Source organism: Oncorhynchus clarkii, chromosome 6 (genome assembly GCF_045791955.1).
Source record: "Oncorhynchus clarkii lewisi isolate Uvic-CL-2024 chromosome 6, UVic_Ocla_1.0, whole genome shotgun sequence".
Classification (NCBI taxonomy): Eukaryota; Metazoa; Chordata; class Actinopteri; order Salmoniformes; family Salmonidae; genus Oncorhynchus; species Oncorhynchus clarkii.
The window spans coordinates 32,843,149-32,856,190 of NC_092152.1; the positions used below are offsets into that span (position 1 = coordinate 32,843,149).

Sequence of the window (13,042 nt, forward strand, 5' to 3'; positions counted from 1 at the left end):
TCAAATTATTGGACATGATTTGGAAAGTCACACACCTGTCTATATAAGGTCCCACAATTGACAGTTGACCCTTTACTCAGTACTTTGTTGAATCACCTTTGGCAGCGATTACAGCCTCAAGTCTTCTTCGTTATATGATGCAATACGCTTGGCACACCTGTATTTGGGGAGTTTACTTATGTAAATAATGAATTTATTTTTCTTCATTCTTTCCATTTGCAACCAAATAAATAAACCTGTTTTCACTTTGTCATTATGGGGTAGGGTGTGTAGGTTGACGAGGGGGACAAAGTATTAAATCCATTTTAGAATAAGGCTGTAATGTAACAAAATGTGGAAAAAGTCAAGCGGTCTGAAACTTTCCGAATGCACTGCATATATACAGTACCAGTCAAAAGTCTGGACACACCTACTCATTCAAGGGTTTTTCTTTTTTTACTATTTTCTACATTGTATAATAATAGTGAAGACATAAAAACTATGAAATAACATATATGGAATGATGTAGTAACCAGAAAAGTGTTTAAACCTCCTGTTGTGTTAGTTTCATGTTAATTAATTCTGTGTTCCTGGTCCAAAATGACTGCCCCATTATAACTGATTATAAATCCATAATAATACATATATTATCACCTAATGTTGTGTTAGATCTTTTTATCAACTTAAGTTCTTGTGAACATTACAAGTTTTGAACTTCTATTTGCTATTTATGGCCTGTAGGCCTCATTGACCTGAGCTCATACAATTGTTTTTTGAGTAAAAAAAGTATAATATATGGATTATTTTGACTGTAACAAATACTCAGATGAAACATATTGTGCTATTTATCACAGACTACTTTGTGTCAAAATTTAACAAGGACATTTGTTTTGAAACCATTTCAAATGTTTAAATAGTGGCATAAAATAACGTGTTATGTTCTCGGTCGTTATGATTTTATTAGTAAAGAAAGGACATAGGCCCAAAACTACACATGAAAACTTTACCATATTACAAAATTAATGTCTGAACACATTAAAGAACAACAGTAACAATAACAGTATTACTAACAATAACAAAAACATTCAAATGTTCACAATCTGGCAATCAATGGTGGTTACAATTTGTGTGTTCTCATGCACATGTTGGACAATACGTGGTGGTTGTTGCATGTGCCTTGCAAATATATGCACTGCATTTATGGCACTTAATGCTCATTTTGACATCTCCTGGTGCACACAGATTGCACCTCTTCCTTTTGTCTCTTCTGTCTCTGGCGGCCATAGATCTCGCTTCTGGTCCTTGTATATCTCTCACCAATCCAGCAGAGGATGGTGTTCGAGGAAGGTGTAGGCGCCTTTAAATGAGGGGTGCCACCATGGCTTTCCCCAATTCTTCTAGGAATAGTCTCCTCTTGAAGAATTTCCCATGCTTTTTTACATGTATTTTCTTATTTCACCTTTATTTAACCAGGTAGGCTAGTTGAGAATAAGTTCTCATTTGCAACTGCGACTTGGCCAAGATAAAGCAAAGCAGTTCGACACATACAACAACACAGAGTTACACTTGGAATAAACAAAGTTACAATCAATAATACAGTAGAAAAGTCTATATACAGCTAGTGCAAATGAGGTAGGATAAGGGAGGTAAGGCAATAAATAGGCCATGGTGGCGAAGTAATTACAATATAGCAATTAAACACTGTAATGGTAGAATGTGCAGCAGATGAATGTGCAAGAAGAGATACTGGGGTGCAAAGATAAATAAATAAATACAGTAGGGGGATAAGGTAGATTGGATGGGCTATTTACAGATGGGCTATTTACAGGTGCAGTGATCTGTGAGCTGCTCTGACAGCTGGTGCTTAAAGCTAGTGACGGAGGTACGTAAGAGTCTCCAGCTTAAGTGGTTTATGCAGTTCCAGTCATTGGCAGCAGATAACTGGAAGGACAGGCGGCCAAAGGAAGAATTGGCTTTGGGGGTGACCAGTGAGATATACCTGCTGGAGTGTGTGCTACGGGTGGGTGCTGCTATGGTGACCAGCGAGCTGAGGTAAGGCGGGACCTAGCAGAGACTTGTAGATGACCTGGAGCCAGTGGGTTTGGCGACGAGTATGAAACGAGGGCCAGCCAACGAGAGCGTACAGGTCGCAGTGGTGGTAGTGTATGGGGCTTTGGTGACAAAACGGATGGCACTGTGATAGACTGAATCCAATTTGTTGAGTAGAGTGTTTCCAGCCTGGATTCACCTCCATCCACACCACAAACCTGTTGTAGGTCGATACATCTAGGATGTTGAAGAACACCACCATGGGCCAACGTGCCATCAACCTCTTACAAGAGTATGTGCCAGTAACCTGCAAAAGTGCAACAATCAGTAAATAAAATAATGAGTACATACAAGTGATACTTCATGTCTTGCATAGTAATGTGAAAAATTGCATCAAAACGTATATTTACATATTCAAATGAATAGAATTGACTCCATATTGTTCAATAATTCAATGAGCATTTCCCCTAACAACAACATGTCTTATTTTTATGGTGCAGATAAAACAATCTAGTAATAGAAAAGAAAGTATATGAGACTTGAAAGATTAAAAGTAGCATACCTTATCAAGGTTGTCAACTCCCCCTTTGTTCCTGTTGTAATCCAGGACAGCGTTGGGCTTCTTGTCCTCCCTGGTACTCACCGCGGCATCCCTGTGCAGAGTTGTTATCAGGAGCACATTCTTATTTTTCTTCGGGAAGTAGGACACAAGAGTGTGTGTATCGGTGAAAGCAAATTTAGAGGAAAAACGATCCTTGGTCCTTGGTCCTTGGTAGTGAGTAAGGCCGGAGGAAACTCAGGCTTGTTCCTTCTGACCGTCCACACCATGGTCCTTTTTTTTAGAGCAGCTCCTGACCAAGAGCATGCGAGGTGAAGAAATTGTCACATGTTATGTTGTGCCTCTGGAGACCTGCAGTCATTTCCAGGACCACCCGCTCTCCCTGGTTCCTTTCGGGAACACTGTCAGCAGGTTCCGGGCATAACTTGTCCTGGCATCACATGCTGTCCATATCTTTATTCCGTATGTAGACGGTTTGCTTGGCATGTACTGTTTGAATGGGCAGTGTCCCCTAAAAGCGACCAGACGCTCATCCACTGTGATGTCTGGACTTGGGTTATACATGAGTGGCAGGCGCTCCACCCACTTGTGCCAAACCTCTCTGATCGCTGCCAGCTTGTCTTGTTGACGGCGGCCTGGTCTTGTATTACAGTTGTCAAAGCGAATCACTCGTGACAACACGTGAAATGTCTGAATTGATATAGTGGCACTAAAAATTGCCCGACCGGACTCTGCATCCCACCAGCCAAAATAAATAGACCCACATTTGCTTGGACGTCAGTCCAGTCTACCTCCTTCCAGTTGTCTTTGTAAACGCAACTCCCCTCCAAATTGGTCATGTTTATCACTATAGTTTCGATTGATTCTGTCAGGAACAGTTCGAAGCAGGATTTTATGTCATCAACTCGGGATATGGCGTATCTCGTTGGCCCTGGTGTCATCCTGATAACATTTTCAGCCGACAGCTGACCTCTCCTCTCAGGTGGGTATGAAGACCAGGACAAATTCCCATTCTTTGACTGGAATTTAACAACAACCTCAGCAGGTCCCTCTTCCTCATCACTGGATTGTTCCACATCGGTTGTCTCTTGGTCTGGATCATATTCTGTGTTGTCTTCAACTTCAGACACTTCCTCCTCTAATGCATCTTCACTGTCAGTTTCCTGGCCTCTCTCCTCCTCACCAGTGTCATGATCAAAGATATGATCAAGAGCCTCACATACAGCATATCGTTTGGTCATTGTGCTGCCACAGAATGAATTGTGAGCAAGCCAAGAAGCCAAGAAGGGGAGTGAGGTGTGTGTGTGTGTGTGTGTGTGTGTGTGTGTGTGTGTGTGTGTGTGTGTGTGTGTGTGTGTGTGTGTGTGTGTGTGTGTGTGTGTGTGTGTGTGTGTGTGTGTGTGTGTGTGTGTGTGTGTGTGTGCTCAAACACACATTCATGTGGGGGTCTGGAATAGGAAGTGTGTCCATCTGATGAATGGGCATGTGCCTGAACTCAATTTTATACACTAATTGTAGTCTCACCCATTCATTTCTAATGACCGGGAACACCACAGGTGTACAGAAGATAAATAAAACACCCAACATTTAATGAAAATCATCTAAATGTATTTTGTGTGTTCAGATGCCCTGTGTGGACAAAGTCATGGAACCTTATGACAATCAGATAAAATTAACTACATTTTTCAGAGAGAAAACTTGTAAATCGGTCCAATTCAACCGGAACACAACAGGAGGGTTAACAAATCAAATATATTTTATATTTGAGAGTTTTCTAAGCAGCCACCCTTTGCCTTGATGACAGCTTTGCACACTATTGGCATTCTCTCAACCAGCTTCATGAGGTAGTCACCTGGAATGCATTTCAATGAACAGGTGTGCCTTAAAAGTTAATTTGTTTGATGCGTTTGAGCTAATCACTTGTGTTGTGAACAGGTAGGGGTGGTATACAGAAGATAGCCCTATTTGATAAAAGACCAAGTCCCTATTATGGCAAGAACAGCTCAAATAAGCAAAGAAAAACGACAGTCCATCATTACTTTAAGACATGAAGGTCAGTCAATGCTGAAAATGTCAAGAACTTTTAAAGTTTGTTCAAGTGCAGTCGCAAAAACCATCAAGCGCTATGATGAAACTGTCTCTCATGAGGATCGCCAGAGGAAAGGAAGACCCAGAGTTACCTCTGCTGCAGAGGAGTTACCGGCGCCGACAGAGATGGCCGCCTTGCTTCACGTTCCTAGGAAACTATGCAGTATTTTGTTTTTTTACGTGTTATTTCTTACATTGGTACCCCAGGTAATCTTAAGTTTCATTACATACAGTCGGGAAGAACTACTGAATATAAGAGCAACGTCAACTCACCATCATTACGACCAGGAATATGACTTTCGCGAAGCGGATCCTGTGTTCTGCCTTCCACCCAGGACAACAGAACGGATCCCAGCCGGCGACCCAAAACAACGACGTCGTAAAAGAGGCAATCGAAGCGGTCTTCTGGTCAGGCTCCGGAGACGGGCACATCGCCCACCACTCCCTAGCATACTACTCGCCAATGTCCAGTCTCTTGACAACAAGGTTGATGAAATCCGAGCAAGGGTAGCATTCCAGAGAGACATCAGAGACTGTAACGTTCTTTGCTTCACGGAAACATGGCTCACTCGAGAGACTCTATCGGAGTCGGTGCAGCCAGCTGGTTTCTTCAGCATCACGCTAGCAGAAACAACCATCTTTCTGGTAAGAAGAGGGGCGGGGGGGTATGCCTTATGATTAACGAGACGTGGTGTGATCATAACAACATACAGGAACTCAAGTCCTTCTGTTCACCTGACTTAGAATTCCTCACAATCAAATGTCAACCGCATTATCTACCAATGGAATTCTCTTCGATTATAATCACAGCCGCATATATTCCCCCCCAAGCAGACACATCGATGGCCCTGAACAAACTTTATTTGACTCTTTGCAAACTGGAAACCACATATCCTGAGGCTGCATTCATTGTAGCTGGGGATTTTAACAAGGCTAATCTGAAAACAAGACTCCCTAAATTGTATCAGCAAATCGATTGCTCAACCAGGGCTGTTAAAACCCTGGATCATTGCTATTCTAACTTCCGCGACGCATATAAGGTCCTTCCCCACCCTCCTTTCGGAAAAGCTGACCACGACTCTATTTTGTTGCTCCCTGCCTACAGACAGAAACTAAAACAAGAATCTCCCGCGTTCAGGTCTGTTCAACGCTGGTCCGTTCAATCTGATTCCACGCTTCAAGACTGCTTTGATCACGTGGATTGGGATGCGTTCCGCATTGCTTCCAACAACAACATTGACGAATACGCTGATTCGGTGAGTGAGTTCATTAGAAAGTGCATTGACAAAGTCGTTCCCATAGCAACGATTAAAACATTCCCAAACCAGAAACCGGGGATTGATGGCAGCATTCGCGTGGAACTGAAAGCTCGAACCACTGCTTTTAACCAGGGCAAGGTAACCAGAAATATGACCGAATACAAACAGTGTAGCTATTCCCTCCACAAGGCAATCAAACAAGCTAAGCGTCGCATTTCAACGTCTCAGACACAAGACGTGTGTGGCAGGGTCTACAGTCAATCACGGATTACAAAAAGAAAACCAGCCCTGTCACGGACCAGAATGTCTTACTCCCAGAAAAGACTAAATAACTTTTTTGCCCGCTTTGAGGAGAATACAGTGCCACTGACCCGGCCCGCAACCAACACCTGTGGTCTCTCCTTCACTGCAGCCTACGTGAGTAAAACATTTAAACGTGTTAACCCTCGCAAGGCTGCAGGCCCAGACGGCATCCCCAGCCGCGTCCTCAGAGCATGCGCAGACCAGCTGGCTGGTGTGTTTACGGACATATTCAATCAATCCTTATCCCAGTCTGCTGTTCTCACATGCTTCAAGAGGGCCACCATTGTCCCTGTTCCCAAGAAAGCTAAGGTAACTGAGCTAAACGACTACCGCCCCGTAGCACTCACTTCCGTCATCATGAAGTGCTTTGAGAGACTAGTCAAGGACCATATCAACTCCACCCTACCTGACACCCTAGACCCACTCCAATTTGCTTACCGCCCAAATAGGTCCACAGACGACGCAATCGCAACCACACTGGACTTTCTGAAGGGCCGCCCCCAGGTGGTGAGGGTAGGTAACAACATCTCCACCACGCTGATCCTCAACACTGGGGCCCCAGAAGGGTGCGTTCTGAGCCCTCTCTTGTACTCCCTGTTCACCCACGACTGCGTGGCCATGCACGTCTCCAACTCAATCATCAAGTTTGCGGACGACACTACAGTGGTAGGCTTGATTACCAACAACGACGAGACGGCCTATAGGGAGGAGGTGAGGGCCCTCGGAGTGTGGTGTCAGGAGAATAACCTCACACTCAACGTCAACAAAACAAAGGAGATGATTGTGGACTTCAGGAAACAGCAGAGGGAGCACCCCCCTATCCACATCGATGGGACAGTAGTGGAGAGGGTAGTAAGTTGTAAGTTCCTCGGCGTACACATCACGGACAAACTGAATTGGTCCACCCACACAGACAGCGTCGTGAAGAAGACTCCTCTTCAACCTCAGGAGGCTGAAGAAATTTGGCTTGTCACCAAAAGCACTCACAAACTTCTACAGATGCAGACTGAAAAACAGCTTCTATCTCAAGGCCATCAGACTGTTAAACAGCCACCACTAACATTGAGTGGCTGCTGCCAACACACTGACTCAACTCCAGCCACTTTAATAATGGGAATTGATGGAAATTGATGTAAAATATATCACTAGCCACTTTAAACAATGCTACTTAATATAATGTTTACATACCCTACATTACTCATCTCATATGTATATGTATATACTGTACTCTATATCATCTACTGCATCTTTATGTAATACATGTATCACTAGCCACTTCAAACTATGCCACTTTGTTTACATACCCTACATTACTCATCTCATATGTATATACTGTACTCGATACCATCTACTGCATCTTGCCAATGTCGTTCTGTACCATCACTCATTCATATATCTTTATGTACATATTCTTTATCCCTTTACACTTGTGTGTTTAAGGTAGTAGTTTTGGAATTGTTAGGTTAGATTACTCGTTGGTTATTACTGCATTGTCGGAACTAGAAGCACAAGCATTTCGCTACACTCGCATTAACATCTGCTAACCATGTGTATGTGACAAATAAAATGTATTTGATTTGAGTTCATAAATCACAGAGCTCAAGTAACAGACACATCGCAACATCAACTGTTCAGAGGAGACTGTGTGAATCAGGCCTTCATGGTCGAATAGCTGTAAAGAAACCACTACTAAAGGACATCAATAATAATAAGAGACTTGCTTGGTCCAAGAAACATGAGCAATGGACATCAGACTGGTGGAAATCTGTCCTTTGGTCTGATGGGTCCAAATTTGAGATTTTTGGTTCCAACCGCCGTGTGTTTGTGAGACGCAGAGTAGGTGAACGGATAATCTCTGTATGTGTGGTTCCCACCGTGAAGCATGGAGGAGGAGGTGTGATGGTGTGGGGGTGATTTAATGGTAACACTCTCTGTGTTTTATTTAGAATTCATGGCACACTTAACGAACATGGCTAACGATACGCCATTCCATCTGGTTTGCGTTTAGTGGGACCATCATTTGCTTTTCAACAGGACAATGATCCAACACACCTCCAGGCTGTGTAAGGGCTATTGACCAAGAAAGATAGCGATAGAGTGCTGCATCAGATGACCTGGCCTCCACAATCACCCGACCTCCATTCAATTGAGATGGTTTGGGATGAGTTGGACCGCAGAGTGATTGAAAAGCAGCCAACAAGTGCTCAACATATGTGGAAACTCATTCAAGACTGTTGGAAAAGGATTCCAGGTGAAGCTGGTTGAGAGAATGCCAAGAGTGTTCAAAGCTGTCATCAAGGCAAAGGGTGGCTACTTTGAAGAATGACTGGGAATACAGATATGCATCTGTTGGTTACAGATACCTTAAAAAAATAAGGTAGGGGAGTGGATCAGAAAACCAGTCAGTATCTGGTGTGGCCACCATTTGCCTCATGCAGCATGACATATCTCCTTCGCATAGAGTTGATCGGGCTGTTGATTGTGGAAGGTTGTCCCACTCCTCTTCATTGGCTGTGCGAAGTTGAGGGATATTGGCGGGAACTGGAACACGCTGTCGTACACGTCGACCCAGAGCATCCCAAACATGCTCAATGGGTGTCATGTCTGGTGAGTTTGCAGGCCATGGAAGAACTAGACATTTTCAGCTTCGAGGAATTGTGTACAGATCAATGCGACATGGAGCCGTGCATTATCATGCTGAAACATGAGGTGATGGAGGAGGATGAATGGCACGACGATGGTCCTCAGGATGTTGTCACAGTATCTCTGTGCATTCAAATTGCCAATCAATAAAATGCAATTGTATTTGTTGTCCAAAGCGTGTGCCTGCCCATTCAATAATTCACCCGCCACCATGGGGCACTCTGTTCACAATGTTAATATCAGCAAACCGCTCACCCACACAACGCCAAACACGTGGTCTGCGGTTGTGAGGCTGGTTAAACATACCGCCAAATTATCTAAAATGACGTAGAGAAATTAACATTCAATTCTCTGGCAACAGCTCTGGTGGACATTCCTGCAGTCACCATGCCAATTGTACGCTCCCTCAAAACTTGAGACATCGGTGGCATTGTGTTATGTGACAAAACTGCACATTTGGCCTTTTATTGTCCCCAGCACAAGGTGCACCTGTGTAATGATCATGCTGTTTAATCAGCTTCTTGATATGGCATACCTGTCAGGTGAATGGATTATCTTGGCAGAGAGGGAAATGCTCACTAACAGAGGAGTAAACACAGTTGTGCACATAATTTGAAAGAAATAAGCTTTTTGTGCATATGGAACATTTTTGTTATCTTTTATTTCAGCTCATGAAACATGGGACCAACACTTTACATTTTGCGTTTCGATTTTTGTTCAGTGTAGTAATACTACAGTATTTGGACCAGGATTCCCGAATTTGACTGTAAGAACACCAGCAAATCAGCAACAACTGATTAACATTTTTGCAATCGTTTCCAAAGTATTTCCACACATAAGAGATATACTGTATGTGATCATATACAAATGTAAGCAAGGTTTGAAATGATTATGTTTTAGTCTAAGTCAATTTACAGTCTACAAATTACTTGTAATAATGTTCCGGCCCCCTGACCATCCGCTCAAGAAAAAATCATCCTTCAACTGAATCTAGTTGATGATCCCTGATTTAGACCATAGTAGACTTTTCTCATGTGGTTGGGCGTGGATAGACCAACCTTCTAATGCGTTAATTCATTAACGTGGAAGTGGCATTCCACCATTTCTTGCCATCATGAAATATGTTGTGTTTTAATCATATTCTGTCAAGCTAACTTCAAGTCATCCTCCTAGACCTCCTGAGTGGCGCAGTAGTCTAAGCCACTGCATCGCAGTGCTAGCTGTGCCACTAGAGATTCTAGGTTTGAGTCCAGGCTCAGTCCGTCCCATGGGGAGACCCATGGCGCACAATTGGCCTATCGTTGTCCGGAATAGGGGAGGGTTTGGCCGGCAGGGATGTCCTTGTTCCATTGCGCACTAGCAACTCCTATGGCCAGCCGGGCGCAGTGCACACTGACACAGTTGCCAGGTGTACAGTGTTTCCTCCGACACATTAGTGCGGCTGACTTCCAGGTTAAGTGGGCATTGTGTCAAGAAGCAGTGCAACTTGGTTGGGTTATGTTTCGGAGGATGCACGACTCTCGACCTTCGCCTCTCCCGAGTCCATACGGGAGTTGCAGCGAAGAGACAAGACTGTAACTATCAATTGGATACCACAATATTTTTGCAGTAAAGCACACAGCTCAAGGCTATTTGGGCTTTGGCAATTATTGTTTGTCTGGTAGAAACGGATACAATTTAGCTTGATATCTGGCCAGACAATTACACAGCAAACATAATTATCAGTGGCAGGTATCAGTGTTTACAGCTAACGCTAATTCCTCCAACACACGTCCAATAGCCTCCATCTGCCTGAGGGATCAATAGAGAGAAACAACTGGGACGGAGCAGAGCAGCTAGATGGGCGGTACGCTCGGGGATCGGGGGCATTCCAGAGAAACACAGCTAGCTGTGAGTGTGGCTAAAAACAGACTAGTGGAGCATTTAACACTGAAGTTCCTAGTGAAAGAAGGGTTTAAATACAAGGCTTAGAGGTGAGGTGTGCTTCACAACACATGTGGAGGGAACTCCGGAGGCGGGGGACCAGAGATCTCTATATCATGACTCACTGGAGCTTTCAAGGTGTGGGATGACCCACACACACACTGCACCTCCCCTTGAGGTATGTTGGGCTCTGCTCTGCTCACAGTCAATGTCCAGAGTAACTCCACAGTAACTTCAGACAACTTTTGAAAACAAGCATAATGTACCATTCAGTGTTCAGTAAATCCAACTGTCCTCCAGTGTATTGCTGCAATGATGATGTTTACAAATATGACTGCAAGGCAACAAATCTCTTTTCACTGTGTGTACAAGGTTAGGGTACATGAAATAATGTGGTGATATTGTTACATTAGATGATAAATGGCCCAGTCTCCATCCGTTTCTATTTCTCTCTTTTCTCCCCCTCTCTCTCCCTCAGTCACTCCCTCCCTCTCCTTGGAGCTTCAGACATATTTTCCACAACGCCACAAGTCGCTAACACAGCCCTGTGGTTTTCGTCAAGCCATTAAAATCATGTCAACACTCACCTTCCCTACACTAAATAACAGAACATGAGCCGTGGGCAAGTCTATGTCAGTGTAGTTACAATGTGACTTATAGTTAGAATTAGGGGCCAGAGTTTTTCCTAGGTTTTTCCTGGTCAAGTTACATGGTCATGAGAAATTCCTGGGCCAACTCAAAGCAGCCAGATGGTTCTACATAATTAAACAATCCAAAAGCAAGGTACATCAAACAAACTGATAGTTAAGTGAAATGGCTCTGGCTGGTATTTCTGCAGACCCGTGGTACAGCCCTAGTAAAGGGAAATGCCATGTGATATGTTATCAGTGTTTCTCCCTCCAGGGTCGACACAGACGCACGGCCAGAGCTCTGCCCCACATGGTGACGTCTATCTGGGGAGAGAGAGGTCCCCTCAGGCTTTCTCCAAAACCCTGGTGAGGACTGACAGACATGATATTTCAGAGCTAGACACACACAGACAGGCACACGCACACACAGAAGCAGAGAAGCCTTTAGAACAGGAAGGACATTCAACAAGAGAATTTCAATTCTCGAGCATGTAGTCTTCTGTAGACTGGTTTTTGGGTAAGGAAAATATTTGAAGAGAAAACACAGCTTTACTGGGATACTCAAGAACTGTCATCTAACCATCCTTTCTTTAAAAATACTGTTCGGCCTGCTGATGTCATTGCTATACAAAAACAGACAACTTACATAATCCTAATTATAACATATTGCTCTGAACGGATCGCATCTAGACCGGGCGGTCAGTTACAATGCTGAGTTTCTCCTCCTAGAACTTCATGACATCTAATTGTGCATTTGGCCACTCTCAGTGCTGGCCTGAAAAGCGTTGGTTGCTCCCTGTGTGGAGTGGACTGCCATAAGGCTAGAGCAGAGGGCCATGGAAATGAGTGAGACATGTGAAGGGTAGCCGGGAGGGAAATCTGGTTAGAACTGTCAAGGGCACTGCTTTACAGTCAATCTGACAACTCAGTTGATGCAAATCAATCAATAAATAGTTTCCGATAATAGACCGGCTGACTCCACTTAGCCTGCAATTGAGCTGAGAGGAGGAAGCACAGTTGTTTCCATGGCAACTCTCCCACCCAGCCCCAGCAAAGCACAAGGATACATCCGGAGGTTCTGTTAGTCACTCTACTTTACTGGCTCATCAAACATGGCCAAATCAATTGATGAACACAGATAGATTATTCCCCTTTCCTTTCAGTATGTGTTTACCAGAACAGACTGAATTTAAATAGGATTGACACCTGTTATTGACAAATCTACACACATATTTCTCTTGCCAAATATGATCCACCCTGAATAAGATAAGGACTGGAACTTTACTGTTGACCATGTGAGCAGACAATGCTTGGTTTAAATGTTTGTCTGCGTTAAATGTTTAGGCCAAGCTACACATCCCGGTGGATATCCGCTGTTTGGCCAACCAGGCGGATGACATGGGAACAATGCTCCCAAAGAGGGTTTAGGCACAAGGGGGTGGAGGTTATTATCCAGAGGGACAGGAAGAGTTAGTTGGTGATTGGTCAACAGTACTGCTATTAATAGGAGTGGGAATTATTAACAGGATTCTTCAATGAAGTGTTTGTTGTCATTCAACGAGAGATAACTAGTTTTCATGCAGATTTTTCCACTTGAGAAATACCGCACC

General features: G+C 43.8%; 1 pseudogene; it reads right to left on the reverse strand.

The window, feature by feature from the left end:
* Positions 1-13,042, reverse strand: part of LOC139412359 (piggyBac transposable element-derived protein 4-like) — a 41,041-nt pseudogene that overhangs the window by 6,155 nt on the left and 21,844 nt on the right.